Below are 16,165 nucleotides of genomic sequence, written 5' to 3' on the forward strand. Positions count from 1 at the left end.
TTGCTTTTTCTTATTATTTTTATTGACCTTTAATTTGAATAATTTCCTAAAGGTCTATTTTGTGCCCTGCCATAATAATTTTAGAGAGAAATGGTCTTTATCCTCAAAATGTTTACATATAGAGTTGGAGAAATGAGACTCAGACCCATGAAGCTGCTAATAAAGAATATGATTAAGACTTGTAATGAAAAAAAAAATAAGAGCTCATGAATAATGGCATAATTTGGCGTGAACATACTTTATATATATAGTCACAAAAATTGTGCTATGAATGGATAATTATGATTGTAATGCATTCCACTATTGTCATGTATGTAAGAAATAAAAATAAATAAATAAATAAGTTAGAAAAAAAAGAGTATGACTAAGAACTGGAATATTTATAGGATAAAAGGTATGGTAAAACAAGACTTGTGTATCTAAAATGTTTCCTAAGTACTAAAATATGTTATGGACCGAGGGTATGTAAGGAGTAGTGCAATAGTGCTCGCAGAGCACCTGGGTCTATCCTTCTGTTAGGGATTAGATAGATGAGAATGGTGGGAACACAAGGTTAAAAGAATAATTCTATAAAATGGGCCCACTGTGCTGACCCCCACATGCTTTTTTTTTTTTTTTTCCAAGAAGCAATTTACTTGCAGCCCTGACTGGCCTCTGTGGATAGGATATTCTACATTCCTCAGCAAACTATCTGTTAACTGCAGGAGAAATGCAGGCCCCAAGACAGTGTCCATGGGAGAAACTCAGGAGATTTTTGTGATTAGATCTTGAAACTCTGGGAGATAAGGATAGTTCCTCCTAATCATAAAATCTATAAGAATGTTTGGTTGAGAATCCAATTAGAACAGGTCAGTATGGGCCCAGGTGACCTACAGTTGCCATAATAGTGGGGATATGAAAGTCTTATGTCAGCCTGCTGTCAGTCAAAAGTCAAGAGGTGGACCTGGGGGGACTCTCTGGAAATGTCTCTGGGACCCCCAGTAAAACTGTAGTACAGGACAAGCACATTGTCCCTCTCCTTTCTTGAGAGGACCCATTTTTTTCCTTTGAGAGGGCCCCCTTTCCCTTTTGCTATTCGTTCAATAAACTCATTCCTGTTACTCTGTCTGAAATCTTTCTGACTTGGTCACAAGAATTGGGAGTTGTAGGGGGATCTTTGCATTGCTTCAGTTTCTCAGAAGGCCCCAGCACCATAACACTTCCATAATTTCATCATAAAGTTAACAAATTGAATATATAGAGTAAAAGGTATTTTAGTAAACATAACACATGCACTCTTTCTCCAGATTTACAGAACCCAGAAAACCAGTGATCTTCACATAACATCAGGTTTTTTTTTTCTCTCATTAATAAACTGTGTTCCCAATATTTCTTCTTACAACATTTTATTTTTTAGGAATAAAAATTTTAGGAATATTCTGATGTGTTAGCCCTCGCTATTCCACTAGCCTGTTCCTTCTAATTGAAGTTCACCACAGACTCATGACATTTCGATTTGTCTTCCTCATGCCTGTAACAATGTGAAAATTAAAGTTAAGAAAAAGAAGACTGAGAGACACATAGAGGCAGCTACTCAAAAAGTAAGTCTAAGTAATAAGATGCTTAAACTGCCTAGAAAAGAGGTAATCTCTAGTCAAGAATAAGAACTGAGAGGACTGTCAGAAGGTTCAATGCACCTCTGTATAAAAATGTCACACCAAATATGAAGGATTATTGAGCTCAGGACAATTAAAAGAAAAAAAAAATACAGAAAAGCTCTCTGGCCTCCATTTACCTAAAACAGGCCTTAGATTGATAAAGACAAATGATACCCCACTTCTCTACCCAAAGGAGGATAAAGATTGACCACCAAAGACAGCTTTAGCCATTATCACTTAAAGATGACACACCAGCAATCTATATTAACAAGCTTTAATGACTAATCTTTATTTACCTTCTGCCAATTTGTGGACCTTAAGAGACTGAAAGTCCTTTTCCTTTGTCTTATCATTTCTCTAATTACTGATTTTTGAATTTTAAACCACCCCTTAGAACAACTGATTCTCAGGGTGTATCCTTTGCATATATGAAATATGCATGCCAAATATTTATATATGTTTGTTTTTCTCTTGTCAGTCTGTTTGTTATAATGGCCAGTTTCAACTATGAACTTATGGCACTTGAAGAAAAAAATTATTCTTACCCTACAAAACTACCCTCACCCATCCTGGATTAGTCTAACCTTGTGTGAGAAAGCCCTCCTTACACCTCTCAGTAATAGGACCTCATGCAGGGCCAACCTCCACATTCCACTCCTCCTCATTCCACTTATATGCCAACATCTAACACCAGTATAGCCCCAAGGAGGAAAGCCCCCTCCATCCTACAAATGCTCTGATATTTTATGCTAAGTTGCTCTATTCTGCAGATGCCCTCCTACCACTGCTCAAGTCCTAACACTTCCAAGATCAAATTAATTTTTGGCTATAATATGAGGTAGGAATCAAGCTCTACCACTTTCATTTATACCCAGTATTATTTGTTTAAAAGGTTTTCTTCTGAATTGCTTGGCATCAAAAACAACCAAAAAACAGCTGAGCATATGAGTGTGGGTGTCTGTTTCTGGACTCTTTTTCATTTATCTATTCATCTATGTTAATATAAGTATCAATCCTGTATTGATTCTATAACTTTACATGCCTGAAACTAGTTAGCCTAAACTCTTCAATGTATTCTTCTAGAGTAGCAAAGTTTCTTCTTCCTCCAGTTCAAGTGGTTCTCAAATCCTGTAGAACAGAATTTTGCCACACAGAGGGAATTTGGCAATTTCTGGAGAGGCTTTGGTCATAATTGAGGTTGCTACTGGTATCTAATGAATAGAGGCCAAGGATTCTGCTAAACATGCTACAATGTACAGGACAGCCCTCTTCTCCACCACCAACAAAGGATTATCTGATCAAAAGTCAAGAGTACCAAGGTTGATAAATCCTGCTCCAGTCTTTGAGTGAGCTTGTGTCATTATTTCTTCTTTGAATGTTAAGTAGGATTCTTAAGCAAAGCTTCCATGGGTCCGTGGTTTTACTTATGGGGAGGTTCTATTACAGTGACAACACCCTAACAGTTACTTTTGCTTCCATCCCATTACCTAGCATTGTAATTCTAAAGAAAAGCCACACTGGAGTAAGATGTTAACTATTAAATCATCTTTCTCCAGATTTACAGAACCCAGAAAACCAGTGATCTTCACATAGCATCAGACCATATAGCACCTCTCCTTATGTTTTTATTCTTGTGCATCAATTAACAACAACAACAACAACAAAATGTAAATTGTTGTGAGGTTTAACATGCAGAAAAGTAATATGTTTGAAGGATTATAGGAACTAGCCCCAGAAGGTCAAGTCTGATACCACGTTCTAGAGAGAGGGGAAAAAAAATAAAAAGGAGATACCTGTCCTCATGCCCTAGATGATGAAGATCACATCTGGAATGTAACTTTCCTGCCCATTGTCTCACTGGTAGGTGACAGAAAGATAGGAACAGTGGGAACATGACATTAAGGAGATAATTCTATAAACTGGACCTACCATGCTGACTCCCACATGTTTTCTTTTAAAAAGAAATTTATAGGCATCCCTGACTGACTTAAGTCAATAGGATATACTATATTTCTCAGGAAACAACCTGTTGTCAGCGGGAGAAGTTTAGGTCACAAGGCTCCCTTTCCAGTAAGAACAACAGAAGTTACCCTGAAGGGGGTCATAATTTTATGACCTTTACACAGATCAGATTACAGAACTTAGGGAGACAGGATAATTAAAAGTAAAGCCCCCAACCATAAAATTTGTAAAAACAAGTTCCAATTAGAACTGGCAAGCACAGGTCAAAGTGACCCAGAGTTGTCTTGGATCTTTAACATATCATTAAAATAGTAAAATCCCCCCTCCCCCCTCCCTCTGCATTGGGCAAGACCATATGCAGTGGGGCCTTGGAAGTCTGATGCAATCCTGCTGTTCATCAAAAGTCAAGATTGGACCTGAGTAAGACTCCCTGAATACTTCCCAGGGACCTCCCCCCAAAAACAACAACAACAACAACAACAACAACAAAAACAACAACAACAAAAAAAACGTGGAGGACAGGAGAGGGGCACACTGTCCTTCTCCTCTCTGAAAGAACCCACTTTCTCCATTTCTTCCTTAGGATTGTCAACTTTTCCATTGTCTTATCTCTTTGAATAAACTCATGCCTGTTACTATGTATGGTCTAACTGAAATCTTTCTGGTGTAATCACAAGAAATGTTAACTAAGGACCCTTGTGGCCACTGTGGCTTTATGGCAAGCCCTTGCTCTGTAACACAGAAAATCATATAAAATTTATATCTCCAAACTATCATCCATAAAATCCAGCATACAAAACAAATTACCAAACATGAAAACAAAGATAATGTGACCTACAGTCAAGGAATATAATTAGTCAATTAAAATTAACCAAAAGATGGCCCAGCTATGAATTTAGATATAAGGACTTTATTTAAATTAGCTATTATAGGGCTGGGGTTATGGCTCAGCGGTAGAGCACTTGCCTTGCACTTGTGAGGCACTGGGTTTGATCCTCAGCACCACATAAAAATAAATAAACAAAATAAAGGTATTTGTCCATCTACAACTAAAAAAATTAAAAAATTAAAAAATATTTTAAAAATTAGCTTTTTTTAATAAAGATATTTCCTAATTTATGATAATTCTATTTTCAACTTTTCAATGGTGTGAAACCATACACATACAATTTAATCTGTTTCTTGCTTTAGGTACAGTATTCAATAAATTATATGAAATATTCAACACATTTATAAAACTGACTTGGTGTTAGATTTTACTCAATTATAGGCTAATGTAAGTGTTCGGAACATATTGAAGGTAAGCGAAGCTAAGTTATAATGTTTGGTAGGTTAGGTATATTAAATGTATTTTTGACTTAAGGTATTTTTTATTTATAATGGGTTTAACAAGATGTAATCCCATCGTAAGTCAAGTCCCATACATTCATGGACATAAAAGAAAACATGCTCTTAATGAACATACAGGTAGTTTCAGCAGAGATGTTAAAACTCTAATTTGAACCAGATGGAAATTAATTCAAGATCTGAACATTATGGTGAGTGATATAAAAATTGGAATATGGAAATGGTCAATGAATTTTATGATAGAGACAATAGAAATTATCTAATTTAAACACATATAGGAAAAAAACTGAAGAAAAATTGGCAAAATCTCAGGGATCTTAGAGACAATGTTAAAGTGTCTAACAAGCATGCATAACTTATTTAAAGAGAAGAAACTGAGAAATGGGTAAGAAAAAAATGTATCTAATTAGTAATGCAGAATAGTTTCCAATTTTGATGAAAAACACTGATCTAACAATCAAATGATCTAAAACAAGATAAAAGAATACTGGAAAGAAGAGAAAAGTTTTAATTATACAGAAGAATGATAACAGGAAGAACAGTTAACATCAGAAGACAGTGTAGTATCTTTAGAATGCTGGAAGGAAACAAACTAACTTGTCATCTCAGAATTCTACATATTATGAAGATGTCCCCCCAAAAGGAAGGAGAAATAATATTTTCAGATAAAAACAGGAAAGATTTGTTGTCAGCACACCTGTGCTACAAGAAACAACAGGATGTTTTTCAAGTGGAAGGAAAATGACACCAGATGGAAATCTGGATCTATATTGAGAGCAATGAAGAGCATCAGAAATAGTACATGTGTGGATAAACATAAAAGACTGTGTCTTTTTAGTCTTATTTTAATTTCTTTAAAAATTATATGAGTGTTTAAAGCAAAAATGATAATATTGTGTTGTGGGGTTTATAATATACTGAGTTATGATAAGATACATATGACAATAATATCACAAAGACTAGGAAGGTAAACATACTTATAGAAAAGATCTTGTATTCTGCATAAAATGGCACAGTCCATATCATATTACTTTGATATGGACTTTAGAGTTAGGGAAGCATTTTGTAATCTCCACAGAAATTATTTAAAAAATGCAAAGAGGTATAGTTAAAGAGCTAATAGATTGTAATAGAAAATTCTTTATGGTCTAGATATGTGGTGTTTCCCAAAAGCTCATGTGTGAGACAAGACAAGAAAGTTTAGAGGTAAAATGAATGAATTATGAGAGCCTTAATCTAATCAGTTCATTAATCCCCTGATAGGGATTAACTGGGTGGTAACTGTAAACAGGTAGGGTGTGGCTACGTTGGGTGGTTGGTGGTGTGTCTTTGGGGTATATTTTGACTCTGGTGAAAGAGGAAGTCTCTCTCTCTCTGCTTCCTGGTTCCATGTCTTGTGCTGCTTTCTCTTCCACATGTTTCCATCATGATTTTACTATTTTAATGATATGCTAAAGATCCATCATGATTTCTGCCTTATCTCAGGTCCAAAGCAACTGAGTTAGCCATCTATGAACTGAAACCTCTGAAATAAACTTGAGCCCCTCATAAAACTTTTCCTCCTCTAAAATTGTTGTAAGGTCTTTTGGTCACAGCAGTGAAAAAGCTAACATAACTTATTTAATACCTAATTAAATATAATAGAAAATTGAGAAAAATATTATCCTCCCTTTCCCTTTCAAAAAGAAACAGAAAAAGAGAAATGGCAAACCAAACAAGAAAAAGAAAAAAGTATATTAATATGAAGGGTGATCAAAAAGCAAAATACTATATCTAAATCTAACAGTATTAACAGTTAGGTTAAATTTAGATTGTTAGACTAGAGAAAAGAATCCAAACATATACTGCTCACATAGTCATATTTAAAAAAAATAATAAACAGGTTGACATAAAAGATGGAAAGAAATATGCCATGTAAACAATTCATGTGAAAGACTGTCCTGGCTATATACTATCAAATAAATTTACATTTATAAAAAGACTATTACCAGGGATAAAGAGAAATATTTCATCATGATGAGATAAATTATCAGATAGACATAAAAATCATAAATGCATCTAAAACAGAGCTTCACAATATATGTAGCACAAACTGATAAGACTAAAGAAAAATGTATAAAAATTAATATAATAAATGGAGAGTTTAACAGTCTTTTGTTAACAGTTGATAGAGAAAGCAGGACAAAATGCACATATTTCTTAAAAATGCAACTTGTCAAAACTGTCTAAGGAAGAAACAGAAAATATGATGAATCTTTTATCTACAGAGAAATTAAATTCAAATTAAAAAATATTCCCACAAAGAAAAAGGCCCCCAAATAAGAAAAAAAAATTACAATTTTCCACAAATTCTTTCAGAAATAGGAAAGACTTCTCATCAAATTTTATGGTGTCATATGATAGAAAATCTGATTAAGTTATTATAAGAACATCACAAAGCAGTATACTCCAATAAAATAGAAGATATTAAGGCATCAACAAATTTCTTAGGTCATACGATTTGCCCAGACTGAATCAGGAAGATATACACAATTTAAACAGACCAATATCAAGTGATGAATTAGAAGACATTTTCAGAAGCCTACCAACCAAGAAAAGCCCAGGACTGGATGGATACACAGCAGAGTTCTACAATACCTTTAAAGAAGAACTAATACCAATACTTTTCAATTTATTTCAGGAAATAGAGAAATCGGCAGCACTTCCAAACTCATTCTATGGGGCCAATATCACCCTGATTCCAAAACCAGGCAAAGACATATCAATGAAAGAAAACTTTAGACCAATATCTTTAATGAACACAGATACAAAAATTCTCAATAAATTCTGGCAAATCAAATATAAAAACATATCAAAAAGATCATGTACCATGATCAAGTGGAATTCATCCCAGGAATGCAAGGTTGGTTCAACATACGGAAATCAATAAATGTAATTCATCACATCAATAGACTCAAAAATAAGAACCATATGATCATCTCAATAAATGCAGAAAGAGCATTTGACAAAATGCAGCACCCCTTCAAGTTCAAAACACTAGAAAAACTAGGGATAACAGGAATATATCTCAACATAGTAAAGGCTATCTACACTAAGCCCCAGGCCAACATCATTTTAAATGGAGAAATATTGAAGGCATTACCTCTAAAAACTGGAACAAGACAGGAAGCCCTCTTTAACCACTTTTATTTAACATACTTCTTAAAACACTGGCCAGAGAAATTAGACAGATGAAAGAATTTAAAGGTATACATATAGGAAAAGAAGAACTTAAATTAGCACTATTTGCTGATGATATGAATCTATATCTAGAAGACCCTAAAACTCCACCAGAAAACTTCTAGTAGTAGTAAATGAATCCCAGAAAAGTAGCAGGATATAAAATCAACACCCATAAATCAAGGCACTTCTGTATATCAGTGACAAATCCTCAGGAAGCAAAATGAGGAAAACTATCCCATTCCTGCCTAAAAAAAAAAAAAATAATAATAATACTTGGGAATCAACTTAACGAAAGAGGTGAAAGATCTATACAGTGAAAACTACTGAACCCTAAAGAAAGAAATTGAAGAAGACCTTAGAAGATGGAAAGATCTACCTTGCTCTTGGATAGGCAGAATTAATATTATCAAAATGATCATACTACCAAAAGCACTATACAGATTTAATACAATTCCTATCAAAATCCCAATGGCATTCCTCATAGAAACAGAAAAAGCAGTTATGAAATTCATCTGGAAAAACAAGAGACCCAGAATAGCTAAAGCAATCCTTAGCAGGAAGAATGAAGCAGGTGTCATCACTATACCAGACATTAAATTATACTACAGAGCAACAGTAACAAAAACAGCATGGTATTGGCACCAAAACAGACTAGAAGACCAATGGTACAGAGTATAGGACACAGAGACTAATCTACAAAATTACAATTATCTTTTATTAGACAAAGGTGCTAAAAAATGTTCACCATCTCTAGCAATTAGAGAAATGCAAATCAAAACCATTCTAAGATATCATCTTACTCTAGTCAGAATGACAGTTATTATGAAGACAAACAACAATAAGTGTTGGTGAGGATGTGGGGAACAAAAAGGTACACTCATACATTGCTAGTGGGACTGCAACTGGTGCAGCCAATGTGGAAAGCAGTATAGACAGTCCTTGAAAAACTGAGAATGGAACCACCATTTGACCTAGTTATCCCTCTCCTAGGTCTATACCCAAAGGACTTAAAAACAGCATATTACAGGGACACAGCCACATAATGTTTATAGCAGCACAATTCACAATAGTTAAACTGTGGAACTAACCTAGATGCCCTTCAGTAGATGAATGGATTAAAAAATGTGACATATATACACAATGGAATTTTATTCAGCAATAAAAGAGAATAAAATCATGGCTTTTGCAGGTAAATAGATGGCATTGGAGAATAATGCTAAGTGAAGTTAGCCAATCCCCAAAAAACAAATGCCAAATGTTTTCTCTGATATAAGGTGACTCATAGTGGGGTAGAGAGCAGGAACATGGGAGAAATAGAGGAATTCTAGATAGGGCAGAGAAGTGGGAGGGGAAGAGAGGAAACAGGAGGTTAGAAATGATGCTGGAATGTGATGGACATTATTATCCAAAATAGATGTATGAAGACATGAATTGGTGTGAATATACTTTATATACAAACAGAGATATGAAAAATTGTGCTCTATATGTATAATAAGAATTGTAATGCATTCTCCACTGTCATGTATTCAAAAAATAAAATCAATTAAAAAAAAAGGAGAGATCAGTGGGAAGCCCTCTTATGAATCTGAAGAGTGCCCTTAGAAAGGATTATAGGATCTTAGCCTCTTTGGCATCCTGTTTTGCAATGATTCCTTCCTCCTTCTACACGTACTCCTTTGTGCTATGGGGCCTTTGCCAGAGCCAGCACTATGCTATTTGGGCTTTCATCTTCCAAAACTGTGGACTAAATTAACATCTTTTCTGGGCTGGGGCTGTATCTCAGTGGTACAGCACTTGCCTAGCATGTGTGAGGCACTGGGTTCTATCCTTAGTACCACATTAAAAAACTAAACAAATAAAGGCATACTGTCCATCTACAACTATAGAACTTTTTAAAAATAAATTAACCTCTTTTCTTTATAAAATCAGCCAATCTCAAGTATTTTGTTATAGCAATGAAAAAAGAGACTAATAAAGGGTACCTACCAAAAACCTATATTCAACATACTTTGGTAAATTATTAAATGACTTTTCCTTAAAATTTATGACCAAATTAAGATGTTTTCTTTAACCATTTTTATTCTATATTGTACTGAAGTCCTAGGTAATAAAATAAGGCATGAAAAGGTATGATAGTCATAAAGCTTGAAGGATATAAGTGAAGTTGTTATTATTCAGTTTGATTGTGAACTTGAATATCTTAAGAAATCTACAAAACAGGAAAAAAACAATCCAAAATTGGTAGAAAACATACATTTAGCAAATTGTAGTACACAAGTAGGTACTTAACTTTGACAATATACTACCATTAAATTAAAATGTGCAAGACAGTTATACTAAAAGCTACATGACATTACTGAGTTAATTTTACAAAATCTAAATAAATATAAAGATACACCATTTTCATGTATTAGAAAAGTACAGCTGGGCATGGTGGCACAGAGGCTTGGGAGACTGAGATAGGTGGATAGCAAGTTTAAAGCCAGACTCAGCAAAAGTGAGGCACTAAGCAACCTAGTGAGACCCTGTCTAGGGATGTGGCTCAGTGGTCAAGTTCCCCTGAGTTCAATCCTTGGTACTCACCCCCTGCAAAAACAGAAAAGTCCATATTTTTAGAATCTCAATTCTCACCAAATTAATTATATCATAATTTCCTTATTAGAAGATGATAAACTGAATCTAAAATGTAAAGAACCTAGAATAGCCAAAAGAATTTTTAATGAGAAAAACAAGATTGGACTTATTCTACCTGGTTTCAAGATTTACTGAAGTAATCTGTACTGTGTGGTATTGACATAGCATGGACCTATAGATCCATGGAACAGAAATCCATGCATCTGTCTTTGTGGAAATATATGTATGTATGCATATTCAATGGACTCTTGAAAATGCATCAGACAACTCAATGAGAAAAAAAAATTTTCAATACATGATTTTGAAATAATGATATATATATGTATATATATGGAAAAAGAATGATTCTTGAGCTTTATATCATGCAAAAATGTATTAAAAATGGATAACAGACTTAAATGCCAAAGGTAAAACTATACAAAACCTATAGGAAAACACAGAAGAATATCTTCCTAATTTCATTAATATTAAAAACTTCAGCTCTTTGAAAATACCATTAAGGGCTTATACTGGGAGAAAATGTTTCATAGCATATGTATCTGTTAAATATTTTATATTCAAAATGCATAAAGCAGTCTACCTTCAATAATTGGATTATTTACCTAATTAAAAATGGTTTACCCAATTAAAAGTGGTTAGAAGATTCAAACAGATATTTTGCAAAAGATGATGTATTAATGACTCATAAATTAAAAGATGCTCACCAGGGCTGGAGTTGTAGCTCAGTGGTAGAATATTTGCCTAACATGCACATGTGAGGCACTGGGTTCAAACCTCAGCACCACATAAAAAAATAAATAAGAGGGTACATGGGGGCAGGAAAGATGGTGGAATGAGATAGGCATCATTATCCTAGGTACGTGTATGACTACACATATGGTGTGATGCTATATGGTGTATAGCCAAAGAAATGAAAAGTTGTGCTACAATCATTACAATGAATCAAAATGTATTTTCTGTCATATATACCTAATTAAACTAAATTTAAAAATAAAGAAGTAAAAAAGAAATAAAGGTGTTGTGTTCATCTACAACTTAAAAAAAAAGTTCACCATTGTTAGTTATTAGAGAACTATATATTAAACCCACGGTAAGAAGACATTCCACATGGTTATGGTTTAGTTATGAGATGTCCCCTAGAAGCTCATGTGTGAGACAATGGAAGAAAGTTGAGAGATGAAATGATTAGGTTATGAGCGCCTTAATCAAATCAGTGCATTAATCCACAGATATGGATTAGTTGGATGGTAATTGGGGGGGAGATAGGTAATTGGCGGGGGGGAGTAGGTCACTGGGTACATGCCTTTGGGGGTTTATATTTTGTACCTGGTGAGCAGAGAGAGCGCTCGCTCGCGCTCTCGCTCGCTCGCTCTCTCTCTCTCTCTCTCTCTCCTTCCTGTTGCTATGTCCTGAAATGCTTTTTTCTGTCATGCTCTTGTGCCACGATGTTCTGCCTTATCTTGGGCCCAGAGTTATGGAGTATGCTGTCTATGAACTGAGACTTCTGAAACCCCATATAAATTCTTCCACTTGCATACTGTTCATGTCAGGAATTTTTGTCATAGTGATGAAAAAACGGACTAAAACACATCCACTAAATGGTTAAAATGAAAGTGATAATACCAAGCCTTGGCAATGATGTGGAATAACCAGAACTCTGATCCTTTACTGGTGGAACTGTTAAACAGATCATTCCATTATAATGATTTTTCACCTTTACAATGGTGTGAAAGCAATACGTATTCAGTAGAAACCTACTTTAAATTTATAATTTTGATTTTTCTCAGGTTAGCCATATGTGGGGTACAATATTCCTACAAGAACTCCCAGTCATATGGTCACTAAGAAAATAATTGATTTTCTACAATGTGTTATGTTGCTAAGTGACAATATTTAATAGTGCAGGTGTATTAAATACATTTTTGCTCACCAATTTATGAAGGGCTTATTGGGATGCAACCCATTGTAAGTCAAGAAGCACCCATATAGTTTTGGAAAACAGTTTGACTATTTTATATATGGTTAAAAAGAAAATTATAACATGTTAAGTGTGATTCTACCCCTAGATATTTGCTTAAGAGAAAAAAACTCAAACATGTCTACTAAAGACTTAATTAAAAATGTTTACAGCAGCTCCCTTCCCTTCCTCCAATCTAGAAAGAGTCCAAATTAACTGATAAACAAGTTGTGGTATACTTTTCCAATGAATTACTATTATGGGGAAAAAAAGCAATGCTCTACTGAAACATGCAATATGGATATATCTCCAAAACATCATGGTGAATCAAAGATGCCAGACACATTCGTAATGTATGCATTCATTTATGTCCTTGCTTAGCATCTGGATGGCCACCTATGTAACAGCCAGTATCTAAAGAAAAAGTTTTGCTTTCTCGCCCAAAGGCATTTCTGAGAAAGGCTCACCATACTCCCTCAAATCAACCCAACCTTTCACCACCTCATTAGGACCCTTCCGGCTCTAATCCCTGAGCCTGCCAGATAAAAGTCTCTGAAACTCAAGCCTATATTGTCTCTCTCTGTCTAGGGAGAGATGTGCCTTTATTTGTCAGCTCTGACAAATAAACTTTCCTGTGTATCTTTGCCTGGTCTTTCAGTTCTTACTTGCCTGTCTCCCTGTTCCTCACTTTCCTTTCAACTTATTTGAGGATTTAGGACATGCAAAATGATTTGAAGTGATAGAAATCAGATTGTTGGTTGACTGAGCCAGGGACTTGTGGGAGAACTTACTAAAACACAGTACAAAGTACTTTCTAGGTGATGAATACTTTCAATGTTAATTAGGGATTAGTTGTAGTGTTACATTTGTTCTTTATGACATCAAACTTTGTATGTGCATTTTATTGAGCATAAATTATTTTCAACAAAGTTGATAAAAAATTAGAAGAAAAAGGTGAAAAATTTAACTAACAGACTTTTAAACATACTGATATATCTCGAAATTAATCATTACATAAAGTTATTTACCCAACTACATAGAATCAGATTCTTGACTGAAGAAACATGTGCTGAATACATACGTTTATACCATGTGCCATAACATCTAGTTGATAAATGAATAGTGTTTCTTATCATTTCACATTGCCCAGATAAAATGTGTGCAAAATGCACTGGGGAGTTATGGCTCAATATGTTCATTCACTGACACATACGGAATTATTAGGAATATCTTTCTATTAGTATTACTTAGTATCTGTTGGATATATTAAAAGTGATAGCAAAATGATCAAAGTCAAGATAGCAGAGGGATTAAAGCCATAGTATGTTCAACTGTTAAGCCATATAAATCATCCTTAAATTACTAAGATTTTGCTGAATTATACCTCCATATTTTAATATTATAAAATACTAACTAAATAGGAAACTTTGAGTAGTCCTGATTTGGGGTGGGGAAAGAAAAACATCTTCAGTTCCTTAAATTCAATGAAATTGTAATAATCCAAAGCATCTTGAACTTTTTTCCTGATTTGCCCAAATCTTATACTTATATCGCGATAGTCTGAGCTTGAATGGCAAAATTTAAATGTCATTCAGGACCAATCGAAAACCACTTGTATTTGCATTCTTTAAAAAGCAGAAAAACATTAACCTTTTGTTTTATTGAATTAAAATGCCACGGAAATGCTGATGTAGTCTTGGGAGACTGAAATACTTTTACAAAGAAGAATAGCTGTCATTTATTAACACAAAGAACAATTACTTGATAGGATGCCTTCTGACAAAAAGCAGATTGGTATTCTCATCATAGAAAAGGCATTAAAAAAAAAATCTAGCCTAGACCTCTGAGACTTGAATAATTTAAAGCTGCATTTGGTGCAATTTGAATTTTTCTTTAGGGAGGCAAAGTTAAATACCTTTAATTTGTTCTAATTATTTCAAATTTGCAAGTTAATTATGGCTGATCATTAAATAACAAAAAGGACTATCGTCTCCATAGAGTTTTACCTCCTACCCTCTGCATTACTTAAGCTAGATTTTAGTATGCATGAATTAACTTTCTAAATAATCACACGGTTTGACTAAATGGCTCAGTAAAATGAGCTCTGATCCTCAGAATAAGCATTAATGGACATTAGAAATGCTACAGGGACTCATGTTACTTACATTTTAAATATTTTTAATGGGGCCTTATTTACTAATCTTTATGTACTGCTCAAGTTAGAATACCATATAGATACATTATACGGCTTTACTGGAGGAAAAGTCCAATCTTTGAGACAATAAAAACAAATGTCCATTTAACACCAACTAAATTTATGTTAAAATTAATGTAGGGATGTGATGATGGGATTTAACTTGTGTTAGCTGTTCATCTCAATAAGTCAACCTAGCAAAAGTGGTCTGTTTGGTCTATAAATGGAATATTATGGATCCTCTAATATGCTAAGTTACTCAAATAGCAGAGGGAGTTTTCAATGATAACCATAAGCAAGCATTTCAATTCCACCTATGAAAGAAAGAATTCAAGTTTTTTTTTTGTGTTGTACCAGTTTCTAGTTACCATTTCCATGTATCCTTGGCAACCAACGGATATGAAGCCAGATGTCACATAACAAGACCACTTAGAACTCATCTTAAAAATAACCGTCCTAAATGTCCCAACTAAATCTTCATTCCCTCAGAGTTGGTCCTGTAAATGGACAAAATATTTTAAGACCAAAGAGTTTAAAGAATAAAATCTCAAAAATGAAATACTCTAATATACTATCATATCTTTGTCTTCCTACTCCAGAATCATCAATAAAAATTTAATTTCCATATGTATCCAATACATATTTTCTGAGAGCCTACTATATTATATGTTGGTTCTGTATTCAGGCATGAAAGTATACAAAGAAATAAATAACTACCTTTGAATAGTTGTAGGTAAATAAGAAGAAATAGGTGGCTAAAAATTAATACATAATGTAGCAGGTGTTATGAAGGCAGTGTATACAAAATGCTATAGAAAACAGGCAGCACAAGCAGGAAGCTTAGAGGAAGGGTGGAAGGGGAATGATGATGACATTGTAGTAATGAAAAGTAAGTTAAAAGGAATGATAATTTACTACTATTTATTATGTAAAAGGCACTGAACTTGATACTTGGTTTCAAAATATGTAGTTTTCTTACTGAAGAATTTATGCTAAATCCCTTGGATACGCTGGGTAGAATAATGTTCTTTGGTCCACAATAGTGACTTTAGAGGTAGAAACTTAGATGTGTCTGGTGTAGGAAAGAGAAGTCTAACCCAGAGGGACAGTTAGGGCAGCCGAGTGGTTGAGAATATTAGCTTTTGTGTCAGAACTGGATACTCTATTGCTATTAATATGTTCAGATACATGTGATTTCTTAATCCACCAACT

The 16,165-nt window shown here is 34.2% G+C and overlaps 1 protein-coding gene across 5 annotated transcripts in view; it reads right to left on the reverse strand.

The window, feature by feature from the left end:
• The window catches only part of Kiaa1328 (KIAA1328 ortholog), a 249,069-nt gene that overhangs the window by 53,697 nt on the left and 179,207 nt on the right, over positions 1-16,165 (reverse strand). The gene's annotated exons all lie outside the window — the stretch shown is intronic.

Source organism: Callospermophilus lateralis, chromosome 17 (assembly GCF_048772815.1).
Source record: "Callospermophilus lateralis isolate mCalLat2 chromosome 17, mCalLat2.hap1, whole genome shotgun sequence".
In the NCBI taxonomy this organism is placed as follows: Eukaryota; Metazoa; Chordata; class Mammalia; order Rodentia; family Sciuridae; genus Callospermophilus; species Callospermophilus lateralis.